Below are 20,351 nucleotides of genomic sequence, written 5' to 3' on the forward strand. Positions count from 1 at the left end.
GCTGTTAGTAGAGCCGGGAGGGCACAGGCTGTCTGCTGGGCCAGGCGGGGACACTTCTCGCTGCGTCGGGCCACCGGGGGCTGCCTGTAGAGCTGGGCAGCTGCGGCCGCGTGGCTAAGATCCGGGCGGGCGGGGTGGCCCTTCGCTGAGCGAGAGTGGGGCCTCCCGGGAGGGCCGGGCTGGTGGGTGCCCTCTGCCAGTTCGGGCGGGCTGCCGGCCGCTTGCAGAAGCGGCTGGTGGCCGCGGAATTGGACCTCTGCACCCGCCGGGGGGCCACCTGTAGAGCCGGGCAGCTGCGGCCGCGTGGCTAAGAGCCTGGCAGGCGGGGTGGCCGTTCGCAGAGCGAGAGCAGGGCCTCCCCGGGACGGCGGGTGCCCTCTGTGGGTTTGGGCGGGCCGCGCCGCTCTGGGCCGCCAGCCGCTTGCAGAAGCGGCTGGTGGCTGCGGGACTGGACCTCTGGGCCCGTGTGGCCGGCCAAGATCCACTTGTCTGGGACAAACTGACACTTCTAATAAACCTACCAATTCCTGGCAGGTCCCCTCTTAATGGAATTTTGCTAGAAGTTCCTCAGTAGGTAGACTGCAGCTGTTCCAATGGGTCTTTCTGATCCTGTTAATGTGGAGACATTGGAATCGCTGCTTCCTCCCCAGCGGCCATGTTGGATCCCTTCCCATTAACATATTAATGGAGCTAAACAAATAAAACTAAGTTAAAAATTGCCAATGGGCTGGGGGTGTAGCTCAGCTAGTAGAGAACTGCATATCATATGCAAGGCTCCGAGTTTAGTCCCTACCCCCATCCCCCCCACACACACACACACACACACAACCTTTCCAAAAATGCAAACAAAATATACAGAGCGACGGCAAAGTTATTCAGAACATAGAAAGCTAGTAAAGTTGGGCATTTGGGATTTGACACAGTAGTTAAAGGTGAAGATGCATATTGTATACTTATAGGAATATAAATATTCCATTGTAGTTAAAGAGGCTTAGAAATATTTTTAAAAGTAGCCAGTTAAAGCACTGATAATTCTAGCTTTAAAGTCAGATGGTTTGAATCTTAAGTATATAACTATCAGAGGGTTCAACCAACAGAGACTGGACCAGAAAACATGTCATGAAGCAGAATGGAAACAAATGATGTGACTCATGTTTTCAGATTATTAGTTTAGAGCACATGATGATCCTCTCAAGGCATAAAGGTAAAAAGCAAGACTTTTCTCAACTTAATTGTTCTGTGGTTCTTTCCACCTCCTTACTCCTCACAGGTGGTCAATAGTTAATCAATTCTGATAATCACTGCAATGAAAGCTAAGCAGTTTTGACCATATGGACTATAGCAAACAGGGAAGTTTTTATAGAAAAGTCAAAACTTAAGATGGAACTTTAGGATATGTAGACAGTTAATAGGTGAGGAGAAGGGGAAAGAAAGCATGATAAAAATTTAGAGTTTGATCCAGGCATGGTGGCTTGTGTTTGTAATCCCAGCAACTCTGAGGCCGAGGCATGAGTATCACAAATTCATGGCCACCTTGGGCAATTTAGCTAGACCCTGTCTAAAGATAAAAAAAAGAAGAAAAAAAAAAAGAAAGTGCTGGAGCTATAGCTCAGTGGTAGATCATCTTTGAGTTTAATCTCCAGTTACCAGAAAGAAAAAAAAATCTGAAGTTCAGAAATGTCAAGAAACTTGATAAAAATCAAGAACCCTATTCCTGCCAGGTGTGGTGGTGCATACCTATAGTCCCAGTGCCTCAGAAGCTGAGGCAGGAGGATTGTCAATTTAAAGCCAACCTCAGCAAAAGTGAGGTACTAAGCAACTCGGTGAGACCCTGTCTCTAAATAAAATATACAACAGGGTTGGGGATATGGCTCAGTGGTCTACTCCTCCGGAGTTCAGTATCTGGTACCAACATCCCCTCACCTCCCCAAAAACCCTATTTCTCTTCTTTTGAGAAAGTAGGAAAAATTCTTTTTATTAAGTAGAGACAATCTCCTCTCCTCACTACCACTCCAAAAACAATTACAAAAATTTTGTAATTGTTGTTATCATTGCTGCCACTTGGGCAAATTGAGCCCTCTTCTCAGAAAGGGGCCTACCAATCATTTCACTAGGCAGGTATTCTCTAGGCTTCCCCTTTGCTTTTGATAACCAGATATTATGATTTAGGTTTGGACTGTCTCCCGAAAGCTCATGTGTTGAAGGCTTGGTGCCCTTTCAAAGTTTGAAGGTGGGAATTGGGGAAAGTGATAGGATCATGAGGGCTCTGACTGCACCTGTAGTAGAATCATTTGAAAGCACAATTGAAAACTGTAGGAGGTAGGGCCTAGTTGGTGGAAGTGGATCACTGGGGACATGCCCTGGAAGGGTTTATCTTGTCCTGAGTCTCTTCCTTTCTTTGTTTCCTTTATGGCTGCCATGACCTGAGCAGCTTTCCTCTGCCATGATCTTCCACCATGATGTTCTGCTGTATTATAACCCCAAAGCAATTGAGCCAGCTGACCATAGACTGAAACCAACAGCCTTTTTGTCACAGTGCAAAAAGCTACCACCAGCTAATTTTGTAATGTGGAAAGAACACAGTAGTGAATTTACAGCTTTATCACCTAAAGCATTAAAAGAATCAAGGCCTGACTTTATATATCTTGGGATAGAAAACCTAAGACACAGAGTGACACCAGTATTGCATAGGAAGGCCAAGGACTTCAGCACTTCACAGCCTCATGGGTCTCAGGCACATGGTGACATTCACCTGCCCTGCTAGTGTTATTTCCATCAAAATTAATGGAAATAACAAAATGGTTTCACTGAAACTCTTTCCCTCCTTTCTCTTGACTTCTTATTCTGCAAAGCCACACCATCTTTTAGTTCCCACTACTTATTGTACCTTGCCCTGCCTGGATCCGGCTGCTCACAATAGCATGCTACCTGCTCCATGCTCATACCTACTAACTTTCAGTCCTTCTTCTTAGTCCAGGGACCTTTGAACAAGATCACTTGGAAAAAGGGAGCCCTCTCCAACAAGAGGCAGCTTCAGCCCAGCTTGCACACTGTGGCCTCTAAAGGAAAGGGTTTCTTTAAAGGAGGGAGCCAGACTATCCCTCACCATATGTGGAGTAGTCACTGACTAATGCATTATGACAGTTTGCTGAGTACCTTATTCTTGCCAGGAATGTATTCTACATCTAAAAAGCAAATGATTCAAAAGCATCAAATGTAGGCTTTAGTCTCAGTGAAATGTAGGCGTCTGTTTCCATTGAAACTTCATGCAGGCCTTAAGGGGGAGGAAAAGAAAAGCACAGCAAACACAAAGAGCATTGACTTGTTCTATATCTATACAGCTTCATTTTCAGTTAGAAAAAATAGTGCAGAAAAAGGTGCAGAATAAAATGGATTTTCTCTTATCTCAATCACAACAGTCCTATGAACATATAAATTCTAGGCTTATTTCCTTCCTCTAGATACAAATGATCACCAACAAACGGGTGATATGTCTGCCACCTTAAGCTTTTTAGGAATCATTGTATTATAATAGCTATAGAACAACTTCTTTGTGACAGACAGTATCACAGAAGCTTTATGTAATAAAAGCTGACATCTAAAGGGGGCTTATTCTGGGTCAGCTACCAACCCAGGCACTTTAAAATATCTCACTTTGACATGTAAGATAATCATCCCAGTAACTGTAGGAGGTAAGCACTATTTTGCCCACACATTATCCAGAAGAGGGGCTTCACTGTGTTAAATCCCTGTAAAGGCCATGCTCTTCTCACAATGTTTAAGTGCCACGTGGTGACGCTTAAGAGAAACAGCAGATCAGATGGTTTTACTTTTCATTTTCTAGAGCAGCTACTAACTGTGAAGCATATCCTGAAAGGCATTATTAGCAACAGCAAAGATGTGAGGGGGAGCCTCCAAACGTTTCTTCCCTTTGTGGGCAGCCAGGACTTCTGACACACGGAAAGCCACTTGTAAGGGTTTATGGCCACATAGAAGAGACTTCAATATGTCTGAGGGATGATCAGAACAGATTTCAGAAAATAGATAAGAAATTCTTTCAGGCTTGTCAGTTCTTCCCCTGTCAGGTAACATTTGCTCAAATATGTACTTATAAAGGAATACAAAAGAAGAGAGTGTTCAGATTCTTATAAAGAAGGGACATCTAATAGGAAGAGGCAGAACCAGGTTAGACTAACATAAGGACCTGGGATTACCTCTCCCCTGGGAAATCTTCTAACTACTAACATTTTCTCTGGAAAACAGAGAAAAATACCAACATGCTGAGGGATTTTGATAACCAGTCATCAGGCATTTGAGGCCGGAGGGAATCTATGCCTCAACCAAGATCAAGGATGTGACTTTCAGGACACTGAATGGTTCACCAAGTCACTAAAGTGGTTGAATTGCGGCTCCAAAAACTACATGGGACATGGAGCTAGTCAGAAAATATGAATATCTTGATTAGTGTGGGTAAGCTGCTACTATCAGGGAGTGGCTTGGCATTCTTATCAAAGGCGTCCTAATCTCTTTGTAAAACTCTTACTTGATTAGAAAGTACTGGTGTCAAGTGACTGCCCATTTCACCCCGGCTGATGCTCTCACACTCTTCATGGTCTCCATCTCATCCCCACCCGTCAGACACTCTGACAGGACTCCAGCAGTGAGTGACCCCTTCTCCTCTGAAGTCCTGTGGAGAGCCGGCTGTGCCCTTCCTGGAGTTATTCATGTCATATAGAACAGCAGAGTCCTAGTTACTCAATTTTATAAAGTAGTTTGCCATAAGTAACTAACCAATAACTTTTGAGTACAAGGTAGAACAACTCTATACCTTGTTTATACATGTACACAACCACCACCTGCATAGTACAATCATAAGGCCCAAACTAAGAAATTAATTATGTTAGTGAAAATGATCACCTGTGAACTTACTGCATTCCATTAGAAGCACCTGGATGCATGGGTGTCTCAAACCTCTATCAGAGAAACCAGGCCTATGAGCTTATCAGTCTCATCAGCTGTAACTCCTCACCTGAAAGACATAAAGGAGAGGCACCTAAGATGATGTCTGTCCATCTGTAGATGGATCACTGCTGGGTAAAGAGAGAAGAGCAGTGACTGCTAAAAAAATGCAGGTTTCTTTTATGGGATGTAGAAAATGGTCTAACATCAGATACGATATGGTGATGCTTCCACAATTCTTTAAATGTCTTAAAACCATTGGATTAAGCATTTTCACTTAAAAAGGTGAGCTATCAGATATAAAATTTGCATATCAGTAAACTTGATTTTAAAACTTTTGACATGAACAATGGGAGAGAGACAAGACACATTCAAATCCCCCTTTTATAATAAGAAATTGTCTCAAAGCTAAATAGCCCTCTGAACTTGCCCTTGCCAGCTATTCATCTTATTGAAAGGAACAGGTTTCTTCCATAATGCCATGGATCATAAAAATCTACCCAGTTAGGAGGTTATTGTTTTATTTTGTTCGTTTTGTTAATATACAGACATTGGCTATTGGAAAGGAATATTGAAGCACCACAAGTGGTATTTATAAGTGGCCTCCAGAATGCTACAAATCAAATGGCACTGCTTTAGATCATGTATTGTCCAAATAGAAACACAGCATGGAAAAGGTGAATTTTCTTGATAATGACTATTTATTATAGAGTTGGGAAAGGGCAGAACTGGAAAGAGTTTTGAGAAGCGAATATGGGAAGGGAATTACCTGAAAAATCTCACAATGTGATGGGATAACACCAGGTCAGGGATAAAGGTGAAGAAGGTTCTGAGAGTTAGCTGTCTTCTCAATACTGTGCTGCTGCTTTGAATGCCCCAACAACAGGCAGAGGGATGTGGGGCTGTCACATTCCCACATAAATCTTGTAGTCTTATGAACCAGTACTTGACCTAATTTCTATTTTAGAGGTTGTAGGTGACCTCATAATACTCAAATCCAAGGCTTTCTCCAAGTCCCTTAAGTCTTTCTTTAGCATTTGATGTAAATGACCAATCCCCCATCTCTGGCTACTCTTACACTACATTGTTATTCAAATTATACATCTCTTTCTTGATCCAACAACCACAACTTGTTTCATAAGTCTACAGGTCATTATTCACTCCACAGGGCACCTTAAAAAAATACTTGAACCATTGATGAAAGAAGTGGAAATGGTTGTGAAGTCTAGAGTCAGTAATGTTAGGCACAGGAATCATTTTACTATGATTTATTCCATGTTCTTCATTAGCCGGACCAGATCTTTAATAATAAAAATATTAGAGAAAGGAGATGTTTGATGATTCGGTTAAATAGAGAGCATAGGTATTTCCAAGATGAAATAGACATTCTTTTACCTTTCTGTCTCTAGTCTCAATTATTTTTCCATCTTCTTCATTTCTTTCAACTTTGGCCTGAATGTATCCATGCTTCCCATCATAATCCCAGCATTCTCCTTCCCTGTAGAGAAAAGATAGATTAACTATTGTAATTGTACAAATATAAACTAGGCTCTTTCATACTGATGGATACGATCTGTTAAGTCTTCTTGTTGATTTAAAATCATCAATATGGGAATTTTGTAAATTATATAAATTTTATAAAAATTTACATAAAGTTTTATAATAAAAATTGCTTTATGTAAAAAACTTACCTAAAGTTACATGAAATCATGAATGCAGTCATGAGCAATGGTGCATGCCTATAATTCCAGGGTCTTGAGAGGCTGAAACAGTAGGAGCACAAGTTCAAACCCAGCTGGGCCACACAGCAAGTCTCAAAATAAAGACTTGGAGCCGAGTATGGTAGTGCACTCCTGCAACCCCAGTGGCTAAAGAGGCTGAGGCAGGAGGATTTCCAGTTCAAAGTCAGCCTCAGCAAAAGTGAGGTGCTAAGCAAATCAGTGAGACTCTGTCTCTGAATAAAATACAAAATAGTGCTGGAGATGTGGCTCAGTGGTTGAGTGCCTCCGAGTTTAAGCCCTGGTACCCCCCCCCCCAGCAAAAAAAAAAAAAAAAGCACTTGGGAGGTGTAGATGAGTGGTAGAGAACCCCTAGATTCAATCCTCAGTATCACAAGAATCTTTTTTTCTTATTTAAAAAAAAAAAAAGTAAATCATGAATGCTTACTGTTTTTTGCTGCTCTGACCAAAAGACCTGACAATACCAATTTGTGAGGAGAAAAATTTACTTGGTACTCAATAGTTTCAGAAGTCTCAGTTCATAGGCAGGAGACTCCTTTGCTTTGGCCTAGAGGCAAAGCAGAATATCATCTCAGAAGTGTGTGGAGGAAGAAAGCTGCGCAGGACATCACAGGGTCACTAGGAAGTAGAAAAAGGGTTTCCCTCACCACAAAATATATACCACACAGCCACGCCCCTCAATGATCCACCTCCTCTAGCCACACCCTATCTGCTTACAGTTACCACCCAGTCAATCCCTATCAGTGGATTAATGCACTGGTTAAGATTTTCAAACCCAATTATTTCATCTCTAAATTTTCTTGCATATTCTCACACATGAGCTTCTGGAGAACATCTCATCTAAAACAGAATACTTACCCTGAAGATATTCCTACACAATGACTCTATGGGAACAAGAAACATTTCAGTAAGCTGATATTTGACAGCACCACAGATCATTTTAATAAAAGAACGTTACCTATCAACACCTGTTTAAAGTTTACCCACCCCAATCCCACCAATTACCGCCACTCATAACCCCATGTCCTTGGCTGTTGCCTTGGTTCTCATATTCTCTTCCAAATCCCTTCCAAAATCTTCACTCAAAAAGATCTGGAACTAAGTAAAAACTTAGGTCAGTGGTCTTGTTTTTCAGGATTTCTTTAGATGATAATTTTTATATTTGAATGAAAGTCTGCAAAGAAAATGGTGTGCTAGAATTGCAGGGGTGATTAAGGAGAGGGAATACAGTTTATTTCTGTTATACAGTAAAACTAACTCATATTTTCTCCCATATGTTATTTTTCTCTCTTCAGCCTCCTCAAGCTCCATCCTTAAACAAAGAAACCTCTTCACAAAGTGACTAACCAGAAAAGATTTTAGGTGAAATGAGGCAGAACTCTCGTGAACACCTGAGGCAGATTCTCTAGGCTCACTTCAATACGTCCCAAGTTCTCTCCACCTGAGGCCGGTAGCCAGTGAGGACGAGTAAGAATTTCACTTTCAAAGGAAAAGGACTTTTAGCAGAAGATCCCAGGAGTTCTCAGATCACAATTCCTCATACACATAGGAGGAAGGCTGAGGGGAGAACATTGGCTGGAATGGGGGAAATCCTAGCCTGGGGCCAAGGAAGACACAGTGAAAACCCCACTGTCACTGTGGCACTAATGTGTAATGCCAGCTCAGTCACCACCACCACCTCTAATATAGAAGTCACAAAATCTAGAGAGCCCTCCCAGCTAGAGGCCACATGTTTTCCCCAGAGTGTCCTACTAGACAAGGAAAGGAGCATGCATGAAGTTGGGGAAGTTGGGAAATTTTACCACCTTCTTCCAACAAGCTTGCCTCTGCAGTGAATTTTTTTTGCTAACTACATATATTTTATTTTCCCCCTGGTTCTGGCAATTGAACCCAGGTGTCACACGTACTAAGTCTGCATTCTGCCACTGAGCTGCACTTCCAGCTCACTCGCTATTTACTTGCTATCACAATCTACAATTTGCTGACTTCTCTGTTTTCATGATTACAAACAATCCACTGCTCAAACTGCTTGGTGAGAGGATTTTATACTCCCATCTAGCACACCAGGCATTTGCTTTCTGCTTGGCATCTGTGTTTTTAAATACTGGTTTGTCACTGTATGCGTTATTTTTGTCTCTTAGCAAAAAGTGAAATTTCTTTGTGATATGTCTATGAAAATGTGCTTGTTTTTGAAAGTGTAATTTCATGTGTGTGTTTAAGGTTAATGCTCTGCATTTTAAACCAAATGTTACTGCTCAAAAGAAAATTGAAGATCACCTGACAGTCTTTTCACTCTTTCTCTTTTAAGATCCTTGGAGGAGAGGTAAAGAGAGTTGGCCCTAGTCACACCACAATCACATAACTCATTAGTGGCAGTTAGAAAAATGACTCTATAGAAATTAGATTAGTCACCTCCTAACTAAGTATTGTCTCCTTTGTAGCATGCTTCTTCTAACATGTGCTTCGAATTTCTTCCTCCAGTTTTTCTCTCAAGAAGCAGGTTCACCACCTGCCCCAGTGATGATCGTTGTTTCTTTACCGCCAACGCCCCCCTTCCCACCCCACCCTCCCCGCCACAAAAATCTTGGAAACCCTTCCCTCTCTGAGGAAGAGGGTCTGAAAGAGATGTTTTAAAAGATGAGGTAAATGAACTCCATCAAATTTTAGTTCCTTGTGTTCTTGAATTGTGCATAGCTGGAAACACTGATAGCAATTTCTTTGTATCAGGCAATCTGGGTTCTAGTACCAGCTTTGTTAGTAATGAGATATAAAGCAATTGCCTCATTATTTTGGTCTTGAGTTTTTTCACCTGTATAATGAGGAGATTTTCGACTATACTTATTTTTAGATAATTAAATATATTAATATATTAAGCATACTAATATATTGATATATTTAATATATTTTCCAATATGCAGATAATAGGTATTGGAGAAAACTCAAAGTAGAGAAAAAATTGTCAATCATCTATAGTCAGTGTGATTATAACTACTACTATCTATATGAAGCATTTCTTGTGAACTCTTGTAGTAGAAATCAAAATTGGGGTTACATTTCTCTGGTTTGGATCTAGAGTATCCCCAAAGGCTCATGTTTTAAAGGCCGATTGCCTTCCTCTCTCTCTTTGTTTTTCCCCACCACCATGAGCCTCCTGCAGGGGCTCAGGTCCAGGAAACAGACTTGAGGTCCTGGCAGGTGGAAGAAGATGAAAGATGCATTTAAGATAGTAGGCAAGCTTTATTCAGAGGTGGTAATGGCCTCCAGCCTTCAGATTTAGCTTCAGACTCCAGCCAGTTCCATTTTAGTCTTCATTTTGCCCCTTTTAGTCCTTGAGTCTTTTCCGTAGCCATTTTTTATATTCAGTCCAAACAAAGAAGGCACACTGCCAACAGGTTACATAAGGGGGTGCATGCTTACAAGTTAATGTTTATGACCTTGAGTACATATGCTGAATCAGAGTGTCTCTGGCCTTGATTAACCATGAGGTAGCCAACTCCCAGCCCTGGCTACACACTAAAACCATCACATAGCTGGAAGATTTGGGAGGGAGCCTAATTCTAGCCATTTGGTGCCTGTACCAACAATGAGGTGAACAGGCTTCCTCTGCCTTCTCTGCCATGTGCTCTCACTACAACCTACTGGACCATCACAACAGGCCCAAATAGGGCCTAGTAACCATGGGCTGAAACCGTGAACCAACATAAACCCTTGTTCTACTTAGGTTTGTCATCAGAGATATTTTGTTAAAGTGAAAAAAAGTGATTAATAAAATACTGTATTCAATTTTGGAGTTATTTTAAATAGATAGCTTTTTTCTTCTAATATAAACATCATTTACATTTGGTTTGGAATGGTGTTTTGCTTTGAATCTCTAAAACCACTCAGGCTTCCTCTATAACACCCTGCAGTTTTATTTCCCTGTAATGCATCGTGTTTTTTCTTTTTTTCATGTTTATCATCATAATCCTCATATTCCTCAAATCAGTGGAGATTGGTGGACATGCCAAGTATTATTATCCCCATTTGACAGGTCAGAAAACCGAGTCCTAGTATAGTGAAGTAGTTTGTTCTAATTGTATGCCCAGATGGGATCAATAATAGTGAGAGTGAATCCAAGACTACTGAGCAAATACTTATTAACATACTATTTCCATTTTACCTGAGTTCAAAACAGAAAGCTCCATTGTCTACTAACCTGAGGAAATGAAAACTTTTTATAACTTTCATCTCTTTGTTGCTAGTGCATTTCTATGAGGAAGGATTGTTTGGCTAAAAAACAAATTAATTAAAGATTATGTGGATTGCTATATTTTAAGTAATTGATTACTATGCTGATTCTCAAAATGAATCATGCATATATCTCTAATGATTTGGTCCAATTTTGATTTTCTCCCTGGCAGCACCATTGTCTTGTCCTTAGTGGTCTAACCACCTGTGCTAAGACTGTGCATGACCACATCTGACCTCAGGGATGGTTCTGTTATTGTATTTGATTTGATAGATTATAATTAGGTCCTTGGAAATCTAATCATAGTAATGAAATCCTATGACTAGAAACTGGAAACTAATCCAGGACTGCTTGGTTTTTGATGGAAGTATAATGTCCTACATAAATGACTTGTATTATAATTGATCATATTAAGTGTAATGCTGACTAAATCTGTGTACTAGAACAACATTCAGTTTTTATGGTGAACTGATGAATAATTTTGGAATTAAGGAACATCAGTGACCTGATTCTAGATCACACTGGGAATATGATTTCTAATCTTCAATTGGCTAAAATACAGAGAATGGCTATGTAGCCCAGACATGTAAAGGAAGAAGAGGATAAAAGGTAACCTACATTGAGAGAATTTTGTGTAGAACTTGGCCTTTGTCTAGAGGCTAACTTCTCATTAGCTTTTTTCCTTGCCTAAAAGGATCAAGAAATTATGAGCAAGACTCCTAATTACCTTTTCTTTAGTGTTGGCCCAGAGACTCTGCTGACCTAGGAGACCCCCAGAGGGCCGAGTTACAACATTAAGAAATTCCAAAGAGGGTCAGAGGCAAATTCCAATTCTCCAGCTTTGCCAGAGTCTTTTCTTTTCTTTTTCCTCACAGTGTACAATCTCCACCTCTGCTTAAGTCACTGTCTAGTCTCTCTCCCTTAAGGCATTTATTCACCTACTACTAAGGCTTCTAAAAATGTCTTTTTCAGTGGTCCACTCCTGGGACATAAATGTTGTAACAGTGGCTTCTGAGAAAAACAACTGTCTGAGGACCAACTGAGTAGGGCCTGGGCCTGGGCCATCTCCCAGACATCTTCCTCCATTCCTGGTGTGGACGTTATGAGCTCCTCCATTGTTCGTCAAAGATACATAGAGGCTAATTGAATAAATTTGGATTCAGAATTGATGGCACCTCTCAATCAAATATCTTAGTTGCTACCTTGAAGTAATAACATGAGAAAAACCAGCAGCCACCACAGGTCTTACTATCAAAGGTCATAGTCTCCGGCAAAAGCAGGTCAGCTTCCCTTCTTCTGAGGAAGGTTGCAGCTTCCCCAAGCTCTGACAGATCCATGCTTCTAAGGAAATCCTCTGAAAAAGGGTAGGCCTAAGAGTGAGCTGAAAGCATTCACTCTGCAGAAGTTAGGTGAGGGGGAGAAAAAATTAGAAAGGATGCATCAAGCTCTAAAGTGAGAAACAGTTACTGCAGACACACAAAAATGGTTACTTTTCTTATATCCACCTGTGCCCATTCTTTCTCTTGGTGTGTCTCAAGTTTATGACAAAACTGAACTTCAAGAACACCTGTCTCTCAAAAAGCTGAGTAACCTAACAGCATAGAAGGCACAATAGGAGGACCCACAGTATTTTCAGGGACCCATGAAAACATTTTGTCTTAAGACAGATCAGAAGAAAAATATGAGTGTACTATTAATGACAGATAAACAGAACCACAGGCCAGATTATATTTGCATTTATAGCAACACAACTGTAAGTCTATCTTAATATTTCTTTGTGCAGAAAATATCCCCAAAAGTACCTGCCTAGGACCAGTAAAAGTCACAAGGCAACTTTTAGCCACAGAGTTTGAACCTTGGCAGATGCTACAATGGGCTAGACCAACCAACATCTAGCTGTGGAGAGTAGGGGCCTTGGCAGGAGTAGAGGAAGGGCTTTGAGAATGTACCTGTAGACAAGTACATAGAGCATCATAGCCAGAATATGATGATAAGGGAGGAAGTTGTTGAGACACATGCTCAGCTTTATAAACTAAAGGAATGAAAAAAAAAGAGTATCCTGATAGAGAGGAGTGTCTGCAGCAAATGGCTTACAAAAATCTAGGAAGACTGGTTGAGTGTAGGGGTGAGGAAGTGGAAAGTGGGAGCATATTGTGGGGAGAAGGATGTGGAGCAAGTTTGAGTGAAGGAGTTCATTGGCTTAAGCCAGTATCAGAGGGATCAAGCTGCTGGGTAAATAAGTAAGGCTAAATTCATTGGACATTCTCCCTTTAACATGCACTTTACATTATTATCTTTCATTTTCATATGTTACATTTGATAGCAGGGAGGAAAAGAAATGGAAATTGTGATCCTAAATGAAAGCTCTTTTTCTCTGTGCAGAAAAATCTTCCTCTCTATTGAAGCATGCAAGGTAAGTGTCACTGGCCCCATTTACAAAGGAGAAAGTGGGGAGGCACTCACCAAGTTTCCTTAGCTCAGCTGCTGTACTCCAGGACTCCTCAGCAATATGGTCTACTCACTCCAGAATGGACTGTGATTACTTTCTACCTTATGCACATGTAACAATGAAGAAACCCAATAAACTAATGCATTTTACCATACTTATCTCTTCATGGCTACTTGTACCATTTATGGAATTTAGTTTAAAGGAATGTAGTTTAAAGCAAAAACTAATAATTCAGGATAAACATTAGTTCTATTTCTTCCAGAAAGCAGGCATGAGCCTCGTAGGATATCACTTAATCCTGGTAGGAACGTTTTCTCACCCATGCAATGCAAGGTTTAGACATAATGTATAGGAACATTCCCTGAGCTGGAGGGGAGAAAAGATCCTCCAGAGAAACAAAATTAATGAGGGTCCAGGAGATGAGACTGAGGATATTTGTCAGAGGACAAAGTGAAATTGAAGTTCCTGGAGGTGAACGTTCAGATACAGGATTTGTAATAATTATAATATTCACATTAGTAACATTACTTGACATTAGAATAGATAGAATGGAGCATGGTAAAAGAAAACTCTGAGGGCTGGGGATGTGGCTCAAGCGGTAGCGCGCTCGCCTGGCATGCGTGCGGCCCGGGTTCGATCCTCAGCACCACATACAAACAAAGATGTTGTGTCCGCCGAGAACTAAAAAATAAATATTAAAAAAACTCTCTCTCTCTCTCTCTCTCTCTCTCTCTCTCTCTCTCTCTCTCTCTCTCTCCTCTCTCACTCTCTCTTTAAAAAAAAAAAAAGAAAACTGAAAGTCAGCTTTAGAAAAAGGTGACAGGAAGCAGCAGAGACTCTTTGAGTAGGACATATGGAAAGCGGTATTTTAGGAATATGGCTCTGGCAATGAATCTGGATGAATTCGGACAGAAAGAAGCCATAATTGGAAAGATAAGTTGTGAGTTTGCATATATGACAGAATTGTACAGTATCTGACTCTGCTCTCTATGGGTAATTTCTGATGACTTGCAATCAGTAGACAGTAGAGCTCATGATTTATATTTGTAGGGTATGTGTACAAATTTCCTGGGAAGATACTCAAGAAATGGTTATCTTTCTGGGACATGGGAACAGGAGATGGGTGAGATGGAAGAAACTGCCTTTCATTCAGTTCCAGTTTAGTCTGTTTCTATGTGTGCCAGGTGTTTATACTTTCAAACTTAGCAATTTTTAAAAATTAGAACTTATTCTATTTTTTAAAAAATATTTATTTATTTATCTTTCGTTTTAGGTGGATACATTAGTTTGTTTTTATGTGGTGCCGAGGATCGAACCCAGTGCCTCATGCATGCTAGGCGAGCACTCTACCACTGAGCTACCACCCCAGCCCCAGAACTTATTCTAATGAGGGATAAAAAGAGATAAAAAGATTATATCAATACATAAAGTACTTTAACCTATGTAAATCATCTTTCAAGTTTGAAGCCCATCATACATTTTCAATGCATACAAGGAACAGAATGTGTAGGAGCAGGCACTAGGTAGTAGGAAATGGCAGTTGTCAGGAGCAGGGAGGACCTGGCAACCATTTGGAGGGAGGTAACTGAGGCCAAGAAAATGACCCTCCTGAGCAAGGAAGGATCAGAATCCTCCTTCCTCCTTGGCCTCCTCCAGTATCTATTAACCCTTTAATGTCCTTCTGATCTCTAGATTCCTTTAGGTTGAACTAGCATGCAAGGCTTTAGAACTTTATAGAGTAGCACCTTTATCACAGCCCAGTCAAATCAATACTTTAGATGGGGAAAAAGAGCCCAAATGCCCCCAAAGAATAAGCAATTTAACTTTGCAAGTTAAATTACCAGAAAGGTATATTGTACTCAATATAGAGAATCACAGGTGAATACAGAACTAAACTTATTTCTTTTTAGGAGGAATGTTAATCTATATATTGAAGGGAAATTATATTTGAGGCTGGTGTTTTAGTGTATTTGGTGATCATGAATTTTATCTGCTACTGCAAATATTTAAGAGACATAAGAGGCACTAGAACTGTCTGCTTATTGTTCTGAGTACCTCACTTCTAGAGCCTAGTGATCCCTTTGAACTTTCAGGAGTTTGCTTTTCAAATGCATTAGGAATTATTAGGTTCTGGGAATTACATGATTGTACTTATAAGTTAAATAGCCATATAATTTTCCCCCTGAACCTAGGTACATTTTTTCCACACTGGGACACTTTTGTGGGTGAAAGAAGGTGCTACTAATAATTAAACCAGGCTTATAGACATAATCTGAGACTGTTCAAAGTAAGTAGGAAAATATGGATACCCCACTTGTAAGAGAATTGGTGTCAAGGAATGACCATTTAAAAATCCCCCGAAGGGTTACTACTTTTCCATAATTATAAAACCCAGACAATTCTATATCTCTATGATTCACAGGGCACTTAGGCAACACCATTAGTATTAAAAAGTTGGACTCTAAGAGAAGCATTATATAATCATCTATACTATATCATTCCATTTGTGGCATAGCCGAAGAGCTAATCCTGCTCTGCTCTAGAGTACACCATTTCAGGGACTGAGCACCATACAAGACAATACCCTTTGGTTTGTATTGACATAATCCAACTTCCAGATATAGTTCAGGTACCTAGTTAACAAAGTAAAAGATGAGTAATAGAAAGTCCTCACAGGGAAGGGATAGTTGACTTGTAAGCTTTTTACCATGGACTGAAAAGATCATATTGGTCAAAACATAGCAGCTCTTGATAGAACTAAGTTAGTGCCTTTTAGCTGAGATATGATATCAGATTGCGTGACTAACCATCTATTTTCAAGGGACTGAGTTATTTCCAATAACTTGTAATTTTTTAGTGAAAAACCCAGGAAAGTTCTGGGCAATCTGGGACAAGTTGCTTGCCTTATTTTCAGGTATAGTCCTTGAAGTTATTTATCAATCTTTATTTTGGAAGCTAGCAATTTTTATGATAATTGTATTTTTGTGTGGTTATCTTCTCCTCTCTCCCCAGGTATTTTGTATATGTCCTTTTAGAAAAATATCCATTTATTATTTCATTCAACATATATTTATTGCCCATTTATAATTGTCCATGCTAGGTACAATAATGGTCAGCACAAATACTCATTGCCTTTTTAGATAAATGGATTTAAAGTAGGCATTCCTTCATTTGGAACTATGGTTATGCTCTATATAAATGTGTAGAAAGAAATCTCCACCCCTTGGCACAAGCCACAAGTAGTCATGTTTGCAATGTGGCACCAGTGTCCTGGCCCACCTGACCAGACAGGCTTGAGGGTCTGATCAAAACAGGGATAATCAGAGTGTCTCTTAGGATATGGATTTGAGGTCCATATATCACTCCCAGTCTAGTTTGGCTCTTTGTGAATGATGTGATACAAATTTGAGAGTTGAGTATAGCATTGTGGTATGATCACATGGCACCACCTGCATGTTAATCAGCAAAAGCATCAACAGACAGGAATCACAAGAAAGAAGACAAACAATAATAAGACACCAAGGAAAGAGAGAAAAAGAAAAAAATCTCTTTATGTCCCAAATAGACTTCCTGGTAATAGTACCTTTTGAAACAAATTTAATCACTACCTTTCGTTTCTGTAATCTTCCAATCAACTCCCATTTTCCCCCAACTTTAAATAATGTTGGAGGAATTTCTGTTGTTTAAAATATCCTTAATTGAGAATTATCCCTTGTCGTTCTTCTAATATAGGCCCTTGTTTTGTCTCCTAATGTGATGTGAAGAGTATATTTAAAAGTCAGTACATAGTGTGTTACATAGTAAAATTTTAATCAATGTTAACTGCTCTTAATAGTATTCAATAAACATTTATGCAGTCCTTGATTGCTGTGCTAAATATGTAGGAGGGTAGCTTTACTTTCCAAATTGCTTAGTGAATCTAAGATGTACAAAACCATAATAAGGACATTACCATAGGGAATTGTCTTAGTTTTTCTTATGTTGTTACAGCTGAAAACCACAGCCTGGGTAATTTATAAAGAAGAGAGGTTTAATTATCTCCTGGTCCTAGAGGCTAAGAAGGCCAAGAGCATGGAGCCAGCATCTGCTAGCATCTAGTGAGGGCCTTCTCAATGGATCCTGAAACATCAGAGGGCATCTGATCCCAAGACAAAGCATCCCAGAGAGAGCCTGCTTTTTAACAAAGTCACTCCCTCAATACCTTGTAAGTCCAAGAATTCATGAATGCATTAGTCCATTCATGAAGGAATTACCTCACCCAAATCCCACCTCCAAATATCATTAATATATGAGTTTGGAAATTGTTTCAAATATATGAGCTTTGGGGGACACTTCAAACCACAGAAGTAAGTCAAGAGGGACATCTGGAAATGGTAGCCAAATCTCTCTTGGGAGGTCACTCTTCTCTATTCCTCTCACTGCTAGCCACAATAAACCTAGCACTTCAGCGATCCTATGTTTTTCTATGAGAGTCAGTTTCTGGGAAAAGAGATACAGGGCTTTATACTGCCTTGGCATTCTAGTGCCTTAATTATAAGCAGAAATTCAGTAGATGCCTATTAAGTAAATTATGAAGAGTTAAATTATTTTCATGTTAGCAACACCAACATTTTTTTTCCTGTTGATCCCATTACAATTGATTAGGTTCCCTTGAGTCCTCTAGGTAGGCTATTTTGTGCTTTCAAAGATTTCCCCTGCTAGGAAACCATGATGCAAGTAATAAGAAAAATATTAATATTCCTCTGAGTAAACAAATACTAAGCATCACTTGACAAAGCTTATTTATTAGTATAATTGGAGACATAGTGGTGGAAAATGAGAATGGATTTGTCCAGATGTCAACAGAGAAAAGGGAGAATAACCATGCACTTAAATGATTCCAAACAAGCTGGAACACATGGCTTAAGGCAGTAAATGAAATGCATTTGAGTTACAAGGACCAGTGAATGCCACAAGCCTGGGAAAATGTTGCAAATGCTCAGAATTAGGGGCACTGCTGAGGAGAAAAATGATGCTGATGTCTCCTAATATTCATGCTGCTGGGATAATCCTGTTTTGTGCCTTCACTCAAAAGGCTTTACTCAATAGAAAATTCCTAAGCACTTAATCTTTATGCACTAATCTCCACCCTCTAACAACTACAATGCCTGTGTCTTATTTATTTATGTACAGCTTGGATCTCCATAAAAGCCTGGGGCTAAGGCAGGCTTATCTCCTTAAAGAAGAATGTTAAAACGATGAATTGAATTACAAATCAAGAGTGTTGTACCAATTATTGATTATTTAAAGTCTTCTCTTCAGAGAGTGATTAGTATGAGGGTGCCAGGTCTCCAGAAGTAAGTCAAGAGGGACATCTGGAAATGTTCACACTCCACAATTCTGTTTCCCCTCCTAACCCTAATTATCCCCCATCAAACTGTTATTTGACTTTACCCCTCATAACTCTACAGAAACTCTAATTTCTAATGGTCTCTTAAAGACAAATGGTAATCAGGAACTTCCCAAACTTTATTTCTACTCTTTTTCTGCAGGTTTTCAGCCCTCCCTGGTTTTCTGAGATCTCTTCATCTTTTTGTTCTTTTCTCATGTGGTTCAATTATTAATTAAAAGCCCACATTTTAATTAGTGAATATCATTAACATTTCTCTTCAGTTCCACTCCATGTTGTCCTAACAGGCAACATGTCTGTAGTTAAAAAAGCATCACTACCTATTCTCTCAGTTGGATGAAAAAAGAAAATCCAGATTCATGGATCAAAAGAAGTATGATGAGGATGAAAATCAACTGCTTAACTCTACCAAGAAAACGGAATCATCAGGGAAAATATAAATAAATATTTAAGTCATGAAACCCAAATTGTATTATCCCAAGATTTTTGAATCCATGGAAATAGAACTAAAAGTTCTTTAACTTCAGCTAGCTCAGCACTCCATAATTTACAGGAGGTTATAACATGGACCAGCAAAATAAATGAATGGGACCAGCCTTTGAGCAACAGTGATGCAAGATGGCAGCCACCATGGGCTCAGACAATTTATGAAAACTAACTATACAGGCTTAAAACAGAATGTGAACCTAAATACTCAGAAGCACAGCCCTTTGTAAGATCTGTAACAAAAATTAATATGGAGTTAATAGTTCTAGTGGAGTTGTGGACCCAAGAGCCATATCAGTGCAAACAAAATGGCAGAATTCATATAGCATCAAAGTTGTTCTGCAAGAACTGGGGCACTTAATGATGTCTAAAGAAAATATAAAACTCCCTCAGCCACCAGAAGGACAGTGTTACAGAAATTAATTGAAAAGAAAGACCACAGACCTTCCCCTCCTCATATAATTTAAACAGTCTTCATTTTCTACATACATCTTATAGAGCTCAAAGTATAGGAAAGGAAGCTCCCATTCAAAGGCAATTAAGCTTAAGACACTGTTAATGATATTAATTTTGTGTACATTTGAAATATATAAGGTGTACTATAATAAATAAATAAATAAATAAATAAATGCATGTCCCAAGTTTGCCAGCCATTGACAATGGAGCCACAATCGAAGTATGGACAGTATTGAGTAGTGTCTAGAAAAAAAAACTTATTTTTTTCATGCTCTTTGCAAAGAAGCTGCATTTAACAAAGATTGAGGGCAGTATTTTTCTGGTTTAGTATTGAAGTAAAATATGCTCTTCAGCAAAATATCACTTAACCCCACAGTAAGAGAGTAAATATTAGCTAGAATAGATACTGTCATGGTATTTGTATGTGTGAATTTACTCAAATCTCATAGCAACCCCATAAGTTATGTTTTGTTTTCCTCATTTTACAGATGTAATGAGCTAGTAGGGTTTTGGAAATGAGATGTAAGCATAGACTTGTTGGGCTTCAAAATCTATTCTTGTAACTATTATGATTTATAAGTATTAGAACACTATTTAATTTCTGCAGCCCAAAGGTGTAATTTTTAAAAGCATCCTGTTTATCCA

General features: G+C 39.6%; 1 pseudogene across 1 annotated transcript in view; it reads left to right on the forward strand.

Annotated features, from left to right (window-relative positions):
* The window catches only part of LOC308652718 (ubiquitin-conjugating enzyme E2 variant 1-like), an 83,211-nt pseudogene extending 63,538 nt beyond the window's left edge, over nucleotides 1-19,673 (forward strand). The window contains exon 2 of the transcript in view: nucleotides 19,318-19,673. The product of the transcript in view is annotated as a ubiquitin-conjugating enzyme E2 variant 1-like (transcript). The remainder of the gene's footprint in view (nucleotides 1-19,317) is intronic.
* The last annotated feature ends 678 nt before the right edge of the window (nucleotides 19,674-20,351 follow it).

This window comes from Spermophilus citellus (genome assembly GCF_964194105.1).
Source record: "Spermophilus citellus genome assembly, chromosome: 7".
In the NCBI taxonomy this organism is placed as follows: domain Eukaryota; kingdom Metazoa; phylum Chordata; class Mammalia; order Rodentia; family Sciuridae; genus Spermophilus; species Spermophilus citellus.